The following is a 12,969-nucleotide window of genomic DNA, read 5'->3' on the forward strand; positions in this document are numbered from 1 at the left end:
TTGTCTGCATTTTTTTTTTTTTCGTGTCGGCCATCCTGCAAATCCTGCAAATAAAAAACTACCTAAATAAAAAACAATAATAAACTGTTAAATTTGCACACTATCTTATTTTTATCACACTCAGGTAATGGATTCTTGTTAGGTATTACTGACTTACTCATTGATAAACTTGGATACCTATATTAGATAAGTAACTATAGTAGGTAATTAGGTATAGAAAATTCATATTAGATAAGTAGGTACCTATCAGCATATGAACGAAAACCAAAGCAAACTGGACACTTCAAAGTTTAGGTACCTACCTACTTAACAACTTAAGTGTAAGTAATTTTTACAAATTCTTCTATACCTACCTATTTAAAATATGTTGTATGTTGTGTTTACCACTTTTTCAGTCTCTTTACTTCACTTAATTTAGCTATGTAATAACGTTGTAATCTCTTGAAATAAATGAGTACTTATATGAGTTATTATCATTCAAGCTCCAACAAATTTCAAAACGCAAACAAACTTTCAACCTAAGTGCAAGCTCGTTAAATAGTAAAATATCAGGAACATGTTTGGACTTGATCATGAATTCGTTTGTGTTAAATCGCGTAAGCGTCAAATAGAGAGCAAGTCAAAACGCGCCTGAAAGACGTACGCTCAAACTCATTATATTGCACAAACTTGTCCACACAGACTTGCCGAGTTTTTCATCTTGTACGAACTTGAGACTTTACATTACTACAACAATGCTATTTCCTACAAAAATATTAATTATTCTTAGTACACATAACACAACATAAACAATACAGTACCTACCTATCTTGAAAGTTTTAAATGAGAACTTGTGTTAATTTAATAGGGGTCGATTTTTAGACCTCGTCGACCCCCCAAAATCAGTTTTCGTTTATGTTGACCCCTAGGAAACCGAAATCGACCCAAAGGGGTCAATATCGACCACTTTGGGAATCCCTGATCTAAATTAAAAGTATACTAAACCTTATAATCATCTTAGTAAATTCTAAGATCCTGCCGCGACCTACTAAAAAAAGAAGAACTGAGAATTGATGATTGTGTTGTTGTCATTCTTGTTGTCTTCTGTCTGAAGACTGCTTTGATGCAGATCTCCACACTAGTCTATGTATGCAAGCCTCTTCACCTCCATATATCTACACAGCCTAAAGCCATTTGAACATGCTTGCTATATTTAAGGCTTGATCTTCCTCTACAATTTTTATTGTCCACACTTCCTTTCATATCCAAATTGATGCTTCCTTAATGTCTCAGGATGTGTCCTTTTCAATCATCATTTTTTAAGGTTCCATACCTCAAACAGTAAAAAATGGAATCCTTATAGGATCAGTTGGTTGTCAGTCTGTCTGTCTCACTGTTAAGGCCCATTTCTTCTCAGGAATCGGTAGGGATATCAAATTGAGATTTATGTCACATACTAACGTCTGCTGTCCCTTAGGAAAGTGGAAAATTTAAGCTTCTAAGTCAATCAATGTGGCCATTAATACCAGATATTTTGATATTTGTAAGCTGACTCCTGAAAACTTATATGTTACTTCCCACTGACCAAAATCATAAAATTTGGCAAGAAGTGAGGTACCACAGCACAAGTGAAGCAAAAACCCTAAAACTGTTAACTTATAATTATATCACATAATTATTTTCCACAGTGACATCCATGTGTTCAGATTCCACCAATCCTTAGTCCTCACCAACATAATCATGCAAAACCAGATCAGACAGGTAAAACCTCCTTGCAATACCTTCTGACTATCCATAAAATTCTTCTGCTATGCAATCCCAAATTCCTGAATCCCACAACATACATTGAAACTCTGGCCCTTCAGGAACAGAGCAACATGCACAATTCCACCTCAAAAAACTCTCAAACCTACTCACTTCTTATTCCCGCCTTGGACTACCACTGTTCACCACCTCTACAAGAATCTCTAAACCTCCCCCACATCCCCTCATAGCTGACAAACCCTGTCTCACAGATCTACTGCACTTACCCCACCCTCCAAAACTCCCTCTCACCACTACACAGAACCTAAACAGTCCTGAAACAGTCATGAACCTTTCCTCCAAAAGCCTTAGCCCGCAGAATTATCAGTCCTTTCCAAAGGCCTCACCTTTGGCCAAATCCCCAAATTCTATCATGCAGTACTTGTTAATGACCTTCTCTCCACCTTATGGACTCTACAGTGGAAACACTTTTTTGCCACCAACCCTACCAATCAGACTCCACCAATGACCAATGTTGAACCCTGCTTGACTCAGTTCACTTCTCCACCCAACTGTGATCCACCCAGTGGCGGATACAGATAAACCTCAAGGAGGGGGGCACTAAAGATATCTTGAGCTACCTTTACTTTTACCATGATAAAAAATAATCAAGTCATATGCAAAGTTTGAGGAAGTTTTATTTAGACTGATTATACACATATAGAAGACAATGTCATCTTATGATATAAAAAAGTTACAATTGTGGCTCGTTTCCTTAAATCATGAATTCTGTGCACCTATTCTTCCTGGAAAATTGGTTAATTACATCATCAATAGGACAATCAATGTCAGGGTGAGTGTTCTACATCTACATCTACATGATTACTCTGCAATTCACATTTAAGTGCTTGGCAGAGGGTTCATTTAACCACAATCATACTATCTCTCTACCATTCCAGTCCCGAACAGCGCGCGGGAAAAATGAACACCTAAACCTTTCTGTTCGAGCTCTGATTTCTCTTATTTTATTTTGATGATCATTCCTACCTATGTAGGTTGGGCTCAACAAAATATTTTCGCATTCGGAAGAGAAAATTGGTGACTGAAATTTCGTAACTAGATCTCGCCGTGACGAAAAACGTCTTTGCTTTAATGACTTCCATCCCAACTCACATATCATATCTGCCACACTCTCTCCCCTATTATGTGATAATACAAAACGAGCTGCCCTTTTTTGCACCCTTTAGATGTCCTCCGTCAATTCCACCTGGTAAGGATCCCACATCGCACAGCAATATTCTAACAGAGGACGAACGAGTGTAGTGTAGGCTGTCTCTTTAGTGGACTTGTTGCATCTTCTAAGGGTCCTGCCAATGAAACGAAACCTTTGGCTCGCCTTCCCCACAATATTATCTATGTGGTCTTTCCAACTGAAGTTGCTTGTAATTTTAACACCCAGGTACTTAGTTGAATTGACAGCCTTGAGAATTATACTATTTATCAAGTAATCGAATTCCAACAGATTTCTTTTGGAACTCATGTGGATCACCTCACACATTTCGCTATTTAGCGTCAACTGCCACCTGCCACACCATACAGCAATCTTTTCTAAATTGCTTTGCAACTGATACTGGTCTTTGGATGACCTTACTAGACTGTAAATTACAGCATCATCTGTGAACAACCTAAGAGAACGGCTCAGATTGTCACCCAGGTCATTTATATAGATAAGGAACAGCAGAGGTCCCAGGACGCTTACCTGGGGAACACCTGATATCACTTCAGTTTTACTCGATGATTTGCCGTCTATTACTACGAACTGCGACCTTCCTAACAGTAAATCATGAATCCAGTTGCACAACTGAGATGATACCCCATAGGCCCGCAGTTTGATTAGAAGTTGCTTGTGAGGAACAGTGTCAAAAGCTTTCCGGAACTCTAGAAATACGGAATCAACTTGAGATCACCTGTCGATAGCGGCCATTACTTCGTGCGAATAAAGCGCTAGCTGCATTGCACAAGAACGATGTTTTCTGAAACCATGCTGATTACGTACAATAGATCGTTCCCTTCAAGGTGATTCATAATGTTTGGATACAGTATATGCTCCAAAACCCTACTGCAAACCGACGTCAATGATATAGGTCTGTAGTTCGATGGATTACTCCTATTACCCTTATTAAACACTGGTGCGACCTGCGCAATTTTCCAATCTGTAGGAACAGATCTATCGGTGAGCGAGTGGTTGTATATGATTGCTAAGTAGGAAGCTATTGTATCAGCGTAATCTGAAAGGAGCCTAATCGGTATACAATCTGGACCTGAAGACTTGCCCGTATCAAGCAATTTGAGTTGCTTTGCAACCCATAAGGTATCTACTTCTAAGAAACTCATGCTAGCAGCTGTTCGTGTTTCAAATTCTGTAATATTCCATTTGTCTTCCCTGGTGAAGGAATTTTGGAAAACTGCATTCAATAACTCCGCTTTAGCAGCACAGTTGTCGGTAACAGTACCATCGGCACTGCGCAGCGAAGGTATTGACTGCGTCTTGCCACTTGTGTACTTTACATACGACCAGAATTTCTTTGGATTTTCTACCAAATTTTGAGACAATGTTTCATTGTGGAACCTATTAACGGCATCTTGCATTGAAGTCCGTGCCAAATTTCACACGTCTGTAAATTTTAGCTAAGCCATTAAGTTGATCCTCCTTCATTATCAACCTCAGCCTTGTCTTTGTTTGTCGCAATGTTGATAAAACTTCTTTCTACTGTAGCAATAGATGCAGGTAGACAAGCAAATATTTTGTACAGTGTGTGCAAAGTAGGATACTCAGATCTAGGACAAACAGACAACGCATGCACAACAGAATCACTATCATTAAGGGTGTTTATGCTCATTTGCTTGTATTGGAGAATCTCTCCCATTAAAATACGATGACGCAGATGCGCGTGCTACATAAGCAAGTACAACTACTCGATAACTGGATTCAGTCAAGTCGACTGATGAAAGAAACAAATGAATAGCATGTGGGCTGACCGGTGGTGGTGACTTGGATGAAATGCGTTTAGCACTGCAAGCGAGGGGGGGGGGGGGGCAGAGGGCTGGGTCCACCCCCACTGCCCCCAAACCTTGCCTCACCATCAGTCCCAAAATCCCTCAACATGCAAACTAACCGTATATCTGCAGAAATATCTGCAATCCACCATCTAAAAACTGATCCCAACATCCTACCTGCTGACAAAGGCTCCACCACTTTTGTTTTGAACATAATGGTTACTTCACAGAAAGACTCCACCAGTTGTCAGATTCATCAGGCACAAACCCTGCCACAATGTTCCCATTCTAGAAATCCAGCAGGATCTCCAGTCTCTCCTCAGATCCGAGGCCCATCCCAGAACCTCTCTCTCAGTGAGAGAATCTCTGCTCTCGTAGATCAACACCTTCAGCCCATTACCGACAACCTACCCACCTGCATAAAGATATCAACCATTTTCTCCACCAACTCTCCACAGTTCCTGTCCCTTTAGCACACGGTGCCCTGCTCATCACTATTGATACCACCTCCCTTTACTCTAACATACCTAACACCCATAGCCTTACCACTATTGAACACTACCTTTTCCAATGCCCGATAGATTCCAAACCAATCATCTCCTTCCTAATTGCCATGACCAACTGTATTATCACCCACAATTACTTCTCCTTTGAAGGCAAACCTGGGTACAGCTATGGGCACCCATATGGCACCACCATATGACAGCCTATTCATGGGCCATCTAGAGAAATCCTCCCTAAACACCCAGAATCCCAAATACATCACCTAGTTCAGATTCATTGATGTCATCTTTGTGATCTGGATTGAGCATGAGGACACCCTATCCAAATTTCTCCAGAACCACCACACCTTTTCCCCCACTCGCTTCACCTGGTCCTATTCAACCCATCAAGGCACCTGCATCGCCCCACCTCACAGATGGCTATATCAATACCTCTGTCCATATCAAATGTACCAGCCACCAGAATTACCTCCATTTTGACAGCTGCCACCCATTCCATACCAAGAAGTGCCTTCCATACAGCCTAGCCACCCATGGCTACCACATCTGTAATGGTGTGTGGTCACCCTCAAAATACACCGAGGTTCTCACTGAGGCTATTACAGATCATAATTACCCTCCCATTAGGGTTGCCATAATCCAAGGACGAAAATCAAGGACAAAATTTGGTGATTATAAAGATGTGGTTGAAACACAGACCAATATGTTGTGCACGTGACCATTCGTTTGCATTTTAGTTGAATCTTCATTATTACTTTACAGTGGTAATTATGAAGATGTGGTTGAAACCTGGAATCACACAATGTCCTTTCACGTTTCTGCAGGTCAGCCAAATCTTCATAATTAGCATAATTCAAACAGCAATTCTGTCAGCAAAGAAGTTGTAATTAATGAGGAAAATTAACCCAAGCATTAATGTTGTCTATAAAGGACTGGTCAATGATGAAGAAAATTAATTGCAACTGACATTAAATAACTTTTTAATTAAAGCACTGAACACAACTTATTAACATGTACACAATCATGCTGCTATAATTGATATATATCTTTCACTTTAAACCAGTCATATTTCTCTGAGCCGTGGACAGAAGAAAGAAACACGCTCCGATTCTGAATCAGTCTATGAAAATCTGTGCAATTTGTGTTTTTCATGTTATATTGGATTTGGAGCATTGCACTGACTGATGTTAAAGCTAGCCTGTTTCTTTCTTCTGTCCATTGTGCATTCACTAGGGAAAACACTCTCTCCACATTGGCATTATGCCCTGGAATGGAGAAATAGTACTGCACAATAGCAAACAGTTCTGAATACTGCTCTTTAGAAATGCATCAATATATTCTTCTTGGAAATGTACTTTTCATTTTGACACCTTAAATTTCAAATTCTGTGCAATATCAACACCAGAAATACACTTTGCACATCTGAATGTTAACTTTACATGACCAAAGAATATCAGATACCAACAGCAGAGACATTGTAAACCAATAGCGGAAAACTGAAACAATCTAAAAGAATTGATTGTTGCACTGCTTCCACAGTCTGTTCTGAAAATAGACGAGCGATTCTGAAGTGACATGGAATATCAGCACAGGCTTCAACTGCTATCGTCAAGTTTGCAGGAGTTATGAAACACTTGATCGGTGACCAGTGGCAAAACTTGCATAATATTTTTTTTTTTTTTTTTTTTTTTTTACTTATTAGCCACTTTTTTTGCAGACATTTTCCTCTTCGTCCAAGACACCCATCTTCGAGCATAATATCGCGGACTGTCCGTGAAATCCGCGATGTATGGCAACCCTATCTCCCATCCTTGTACAAAAACAGATATCCTGTGCCTTATCTTTCCAGTACCCAACACCTCCCAAAGCCCCAATGTCCAACCACAGAGGGGCATTTCTCTCATGACTCAGTACCATCCAGGGCTAGAGTAACTGAATTATATTTGCTGCCAGGTTTTTGACTACCTCTCATTGTGCCCTGAAATGAGAAGTGTCTACTATCCTTCCCACTCCTCCCACAGTGGTATTCTGTCACCCACCAAACTTACACAATATCCTAGTCCACCCCCACACAACCCCTGCTCCCAGCCCCTTGCCTCATGGCTAACATTCTTTTAATAGACATAGATGAAAGACCTGTCCCATAGATCCTCCTACCACCAACTACTCCAGTCCTGTCACAAACATCATCTATCCCATCAAAGGCAGGGCTACCTGCAAAACCAGTCATGTGATCTACAAGCTAAGCTGCAACCACTGTGCTGCATTCTACATGGGCATGACAACCAACAGGCTGTCTGTCCACATGAATGGCCACCGACAAACTGTGGCCAAGAAACAACTGGACCACCCTGTTACTGAGCATGCCACCCAACACGATGTCCTTCATTTCAGTGACTACTTCACAGCCTGTGCCATCTGGATCCTTCCCATCAACACCAACTTATCTCAATTGCACAGTTGGGAACTCTCCCTGCAATATGTGTTCTACATTCCTGTAACCCTCCTGGCGGCAACCTTTCATTAGTCATTGACCTTACCCATCTAGCCCCTTCCCTGTTCCCATTCCAGCACTACAATGCTTTCATCCCACCAATGCAATAAGTCTTTTTACTTCTCTCCTTTTCCACAACCCCCAGCCCCCCATCTAATCTCCCAACTGCACCTAGCTGCCCCACTCTCCATCTCGTCCCTGCATGCTCCCAGCAGCACTTTACCATTCCCGACCCCTACCCTGCTATTCCTCCCCCTCCCCATCCCAGCTTCCTCCTTATCCCCACCCAGTTACCTCTCCAATAATGTGCTGCTGCTCACAGTCGGACTCTAGCTGCTGGAGTCTGTAGTCATGTATTTGTGAGTTATATTTGTGTGTGTGTGTGTGTGTGTGTGTGTGTGTGTGTGTGTGTGTGTGTGTTGTCTACCTTTGACAAAGGCCTTGTTGGCTGAAAGATAACTTTGTGACAGTATTTTTGTTGTACCTCTCTGCAACTCAGCATCTCCACTATATGGTAACTAGCAACTATCTTTTTCATTATATTTTTAAATTCTTTTTTTGTCTTTGTTGTCTGTTAGTCTGTCTGTCGATCTGTTAAGACCCTTTTCTCTCAGAAATGAATAGAGTTATCAAATTGAAATTCATGTCATATACTAGAGTTTTGGACATGTCCGAAAGAACAGATACCATCTTCATATAAATAAGGCTTACTGGCCAATGACCTTCTTCGGTGCAGATGCACTCACAGTGCCTGAACTCTTATGGGAATCAGTAGAGTGACTGCTGTGAGTAATGAGTATAGTGGGCAGGGGCACTACAAATGTAGTGTGTGGGTAGTAAGTTGGGAATGTGGGTCTCACGGGGAGTGTGCCAAAGATGTCCCTGCAGTCGCACTATCCTCTGTGTCCTCGATGGCTCATTCGGATAGAGCATCTGCCATCTAAGCAGGAGAACCTGGGTTCGAGTCCTGGTTGGGGCACGTATTTTCAACTGTCCTCATTGATATCTATCAATGCCTGTAAGCAGCTAGTGGTCTGGATTTCATTGTAATTTCATTCTTTGAGAGCTTCAAGATCACCAATGGTATCTGTTCTTTTGGACATCAATGGTATCTGTTCTTTCGGGCATGTCCGAAAGAACAGATACCATCTTCATATGGATTAGATCCTGGTCCAAGAGATCACAGGATCAGATATTGGTAAAAAAGGATTTTTCAGCCTTCATTTTAACCCAGTCTTCACATTTCAACAATGCTAGGAGTTGCTAGAAGCAGCACATCATTTGGAATCCACGTTCAACTATAGGTCACTTTTGCCCAGTTGGATAACTGTAGTAGGTTAGGGACACACAAGTTGCTAAGTGTCATCAAATAAAAAGACTTGCACCAGGCCATGGAATCACACAAAATTATTATCTTTATCTACATACACAATTAAGTTGGTATGGAAACCTCCGGGCATGCAGTTTTGATAAATCGTGTTGCACCAGAAATTTCTTTTTTCCCCAATTCATTTCAGTGCTTCCCCATTAGTTATTTCATATACTTCTTTCAGAATCACCTAGTCTCCTCTTGACTCAGTTGTTTATTATCCATATTTTATTTCTGTACAAGACTACACTCCAGACAAACACCTTCCAAAAGTTCTTCCTAAAACTTATATCTATATGACATTAACCAATGTTTATTTTTGAGAAATGTTTTCCTGTTATTGTCAGTCTGCTGTTTGTACCCCCTCTACTTCTGCCATTATCAATTACTTCGCTGCTCAAATAGGAAAACTCATATACTACTTCTGGTGTCTCGTTTCATAATATAATTCCCTCAGCACCACCTGTTTACAACCCATTGCCATTGTTTTCCTTTTGTTGACATTAATCTTAAAATTTATTTGCTATCCATTCCATTCAGATGATCTACTTTTTTTAATCACATCTGACATAATACCAATGTTGTCCTCAAACTTCAAAAGCTTTAGTTTTTTCTCCCTGAACTTCAGTTCCAAATTTCTCCTTGGTTTCCATTACTGCTTGCATGATATACAGACTGAATACAATTTCTGATAAGCTATAGCCCTTGTGTTGCTCCTTTCTCAATCACTGCTTTCATTTCATGTCCTTTGGCTTTTATAACTGCAATGTGGTTTCTGTTCAAGTCATAGTTAATCTTTTACTCTCAGTATTTTATTCCTGATATCTCCAGAATTTTAAAGAGTGTAGTCCAACTGATACTGTCAAAAGGCTTCTCAATCTAAAAATACTATAAATGTAGGTTTGCATTTATACAACCTATCCCTAAGATAAGTCGTAGGGTCAATATTTCCTCCTGTGTTCCTGTGTTTTTCTGAAACCCAAAATGATCTTCTACAGTGTCAGTTTCTACCATTGCTTCCATTCTTCTGTTAATAATTTGTTCTAGTATTTTGCAGCTATGACTTATTAAACTGATAGTTTGGTAATATTCACACATAGCAGCACCTGCATTCATTGCAATCATTCCAAATCCAAAGAACATCAGTACTGAGGTCTGAGGATATTTCACCAGTCTCATATTATCTTGCACACCAAGGGGAATAGTTTTGTCATTACTGGCTCCCCCAAGGATCCCAATAATTCAGAGGGAATTTTGTCTGTTGCAGGAATCTTATTTTGACTTACGTCTTTCAGTGCTATTCCCTCTCACCTTATATTGCCTATAAGTTCCTTCCGCTTGTATAATCCTTCTATATATTCCTTCCATCTTTTAGCCTACCCAGTTTTGCTTAGTACTAAATTGTCAACTGAGCTCTTAATATTCATGCAACTGCTATTCTTTTCTTCAAAAGTCTCTTTAATTTTCTTATAGATGATGATTACACTTCCTATGTTCATACATGCTTTTATAATCTTGCAGTCCTCCCCTAACCACACTTATGTAGACTATTGGGCTCTCTGTCAATCCCATTTCTTAAATATCTGAATCCCAGTTCACATGCTTCATGTGTTGCATTTTTATGTTTTCTACTTATGTCAGGTAAATTCAATATCTCCTGTGTTGACCAAGGATTTCTACTAGGTCTTCTCTCTTTGTCTATTTAATCTTCTATTGGCTTCACTATTTTATATCTCAAATCTATCCATTTATTTCTTATTGTATCATCTTTCCCTGTTTCAGTCATACATTGCTCCACAAGCCATTGCACTGTGCATGGTGGAGAGTACTTCATACCAATATTATCTATTATCTTTATAACTCTGTTCACATATTGAATGAAGGGAAAAAGGAGCCCCTATATGTCTCTGTACTTGCCCTAATCTGTCTTACCTTATTCTCATGACCTCTAAGTGAGATATACATTTGTGGCAGAGTAATGGTCGCACAGTCAGTTTTGAATACACATTCGTTAAGCCTATCCACAGGCTTCTGTGAGAATTACATCATCTTTTTTTCAAGGATTCCCATTTATGCTCTTGGAGCATTTGTGTTACATTTTTGTATGATCTATTTCAGCCATTGGCAACATTTGGTGACCCACAGGCCGGATTCACATACTTACTTAGGCTTGTGGGTTTGTGAGGTAAACATTTATGATGTAATACACCTATATAAATGGTGCCCCTTTTCCAACGTGCCACATCAAAGATTATGCCTCAAAACACCCATTTTTAGAGCACATTTATTTTATGTCCACCCCATCTTCAGATATTTACATTTAATTACGTATCATGATCATTATTTCTTTACTTAGGATGTTTTATGAAAGCTGTCTTATAAACTTCTGCTGCAAAGTTCTGCAATGCCATTAGTAAAGATACAATGCTCATGACACATAAATAAATGTAAACACCTGGAATGTGATGCCAGGCATCTGAAAATGTTAGAATGGAATAGAAAGTGCCTATACAGGCAACTGGTTGCAACTAATTTGCTATAAATTACCTCCAGTTTGAACAGCTGCAGTGTTCTATTGTCTACAATGGATATGAAGTATTTAGTAATGTTAACATGAAAATATCTGAAAATATGTCTTGGGTGGGGCACAATGCAGCACTTTGTTCTCTCTTTCTCAGATTTCTTCCATGGGTTGGACTAAAACCAATCACAGGCTGGATATGACCCGCAGACTGCCACTTGCCCACCTGCAACCTATATCAACCTATTACGATCCCAGCAGCGAATTTCTGAATTTGTCCAGGCTTACTTTATGAGGACTACAAAGACTGGATCAGTGTTTCAGAATTGGTCATACTAGTGATTTGTATGTGGTCTCCTTTACAGATGAATCCACCACACTTTCACAGAACCCTTTCAATGAATCAAAGTCTTCCATTCATCTTCCATAATTCTGATTTTTTGTAATCATTCCATTTAATATTCCTTGTTAATGTTATTCTTAAATACTTATGTAATGTCAAACAATGGAAACTGCAGGTTGGAATATCAACTGTACTAAGAAAAGAGTGGACTACTACTCATTGTACAGATGACCATTGAGTTCCAGACAGGCACAACAAAAAGACTATTACACACTATAGCTTTCAGCCAAAGTCTTCTTCAGCAAAGAATACACACACATTTACTCATGCAAGCATACCTCATACACCCATGGCCACTGCAACCAGCAGTTCTGACTGGAATGTGACTGTCACTTGAATTGCAGTCTGAGTGGGGTGAAAATGGGTGGAGGAGAGGGGAGGAGGGAGAGAAGGGGAAAATTTTTTTACATAGGGATTCCAGTATATCATTTGTGACAGAAAATATAGATTCAGATGTGGTCATACCTTTTTAGATATCAAACTATCACTGACAGTGTTGAAATTTGTGAGGTATCTCACAGTTCTGGAATGCAGTATTTTCTTGAGGACTTTTGTGAATGTGGTCAAGTGAGAGATGGGATGACAGTTTGTGACTTGTGTTGTGACTTCCTTTATACAGCAAATTCCATACTGTCAGTGAAGACATCCAGTTACATAGAAGCATTAAATATGTGGGCCAGAACTTCACATGATTGATCTGAGCAGGCTTTCAGAGGTTTGCTGGAAATATTATCTACACCTGCTGATTCTCTGTTTTTGAAAGAGGCAATGGTTTTCTTTACCTCATTTCTGGTTATGAGAAATGTGCGTATCTCACTTATGAGGTTGGGAAAGTGGTGTTACAGAATTTCCATGACACTCATAAGGAGCCCTTGCAGCCTGTTTGCTCAGCAGCACTTA

The 12,969-nt window shown here is 39.9% G+C and overlaps 1 protein-coding gene across 1 annotated transcript in view; it reads left to right on the forward strand.

The window, feature by feature from the left end:
- Window positions 1-12,969, forward strand: part of LOC126199452 (katanin p60 ATPase-containing subunit A-like 2) — a 156,461-nt gene that overhangs the window by 55,771 nt on the left and 87,721 nt on the right. The gene's annotated exons all lie outside the window — the stretch shown is intronic.

The sequence above is a fragment of the Schistocerca nitens genome, chromosome 8 (assembly GCF_023898315.1).
Source record: "Schistocerca nitens isolate TAMUIC-IGC-003100 chromosome 8, iqSchNite1.1, whole genome shotgun sequence".
NCBI classification, from domain to species: Eukaryota; Metazoa; Arthropoda; class Insecta; order Orthoptera; family Acrididae; genus Schistocerca; species Schistocerca nitens.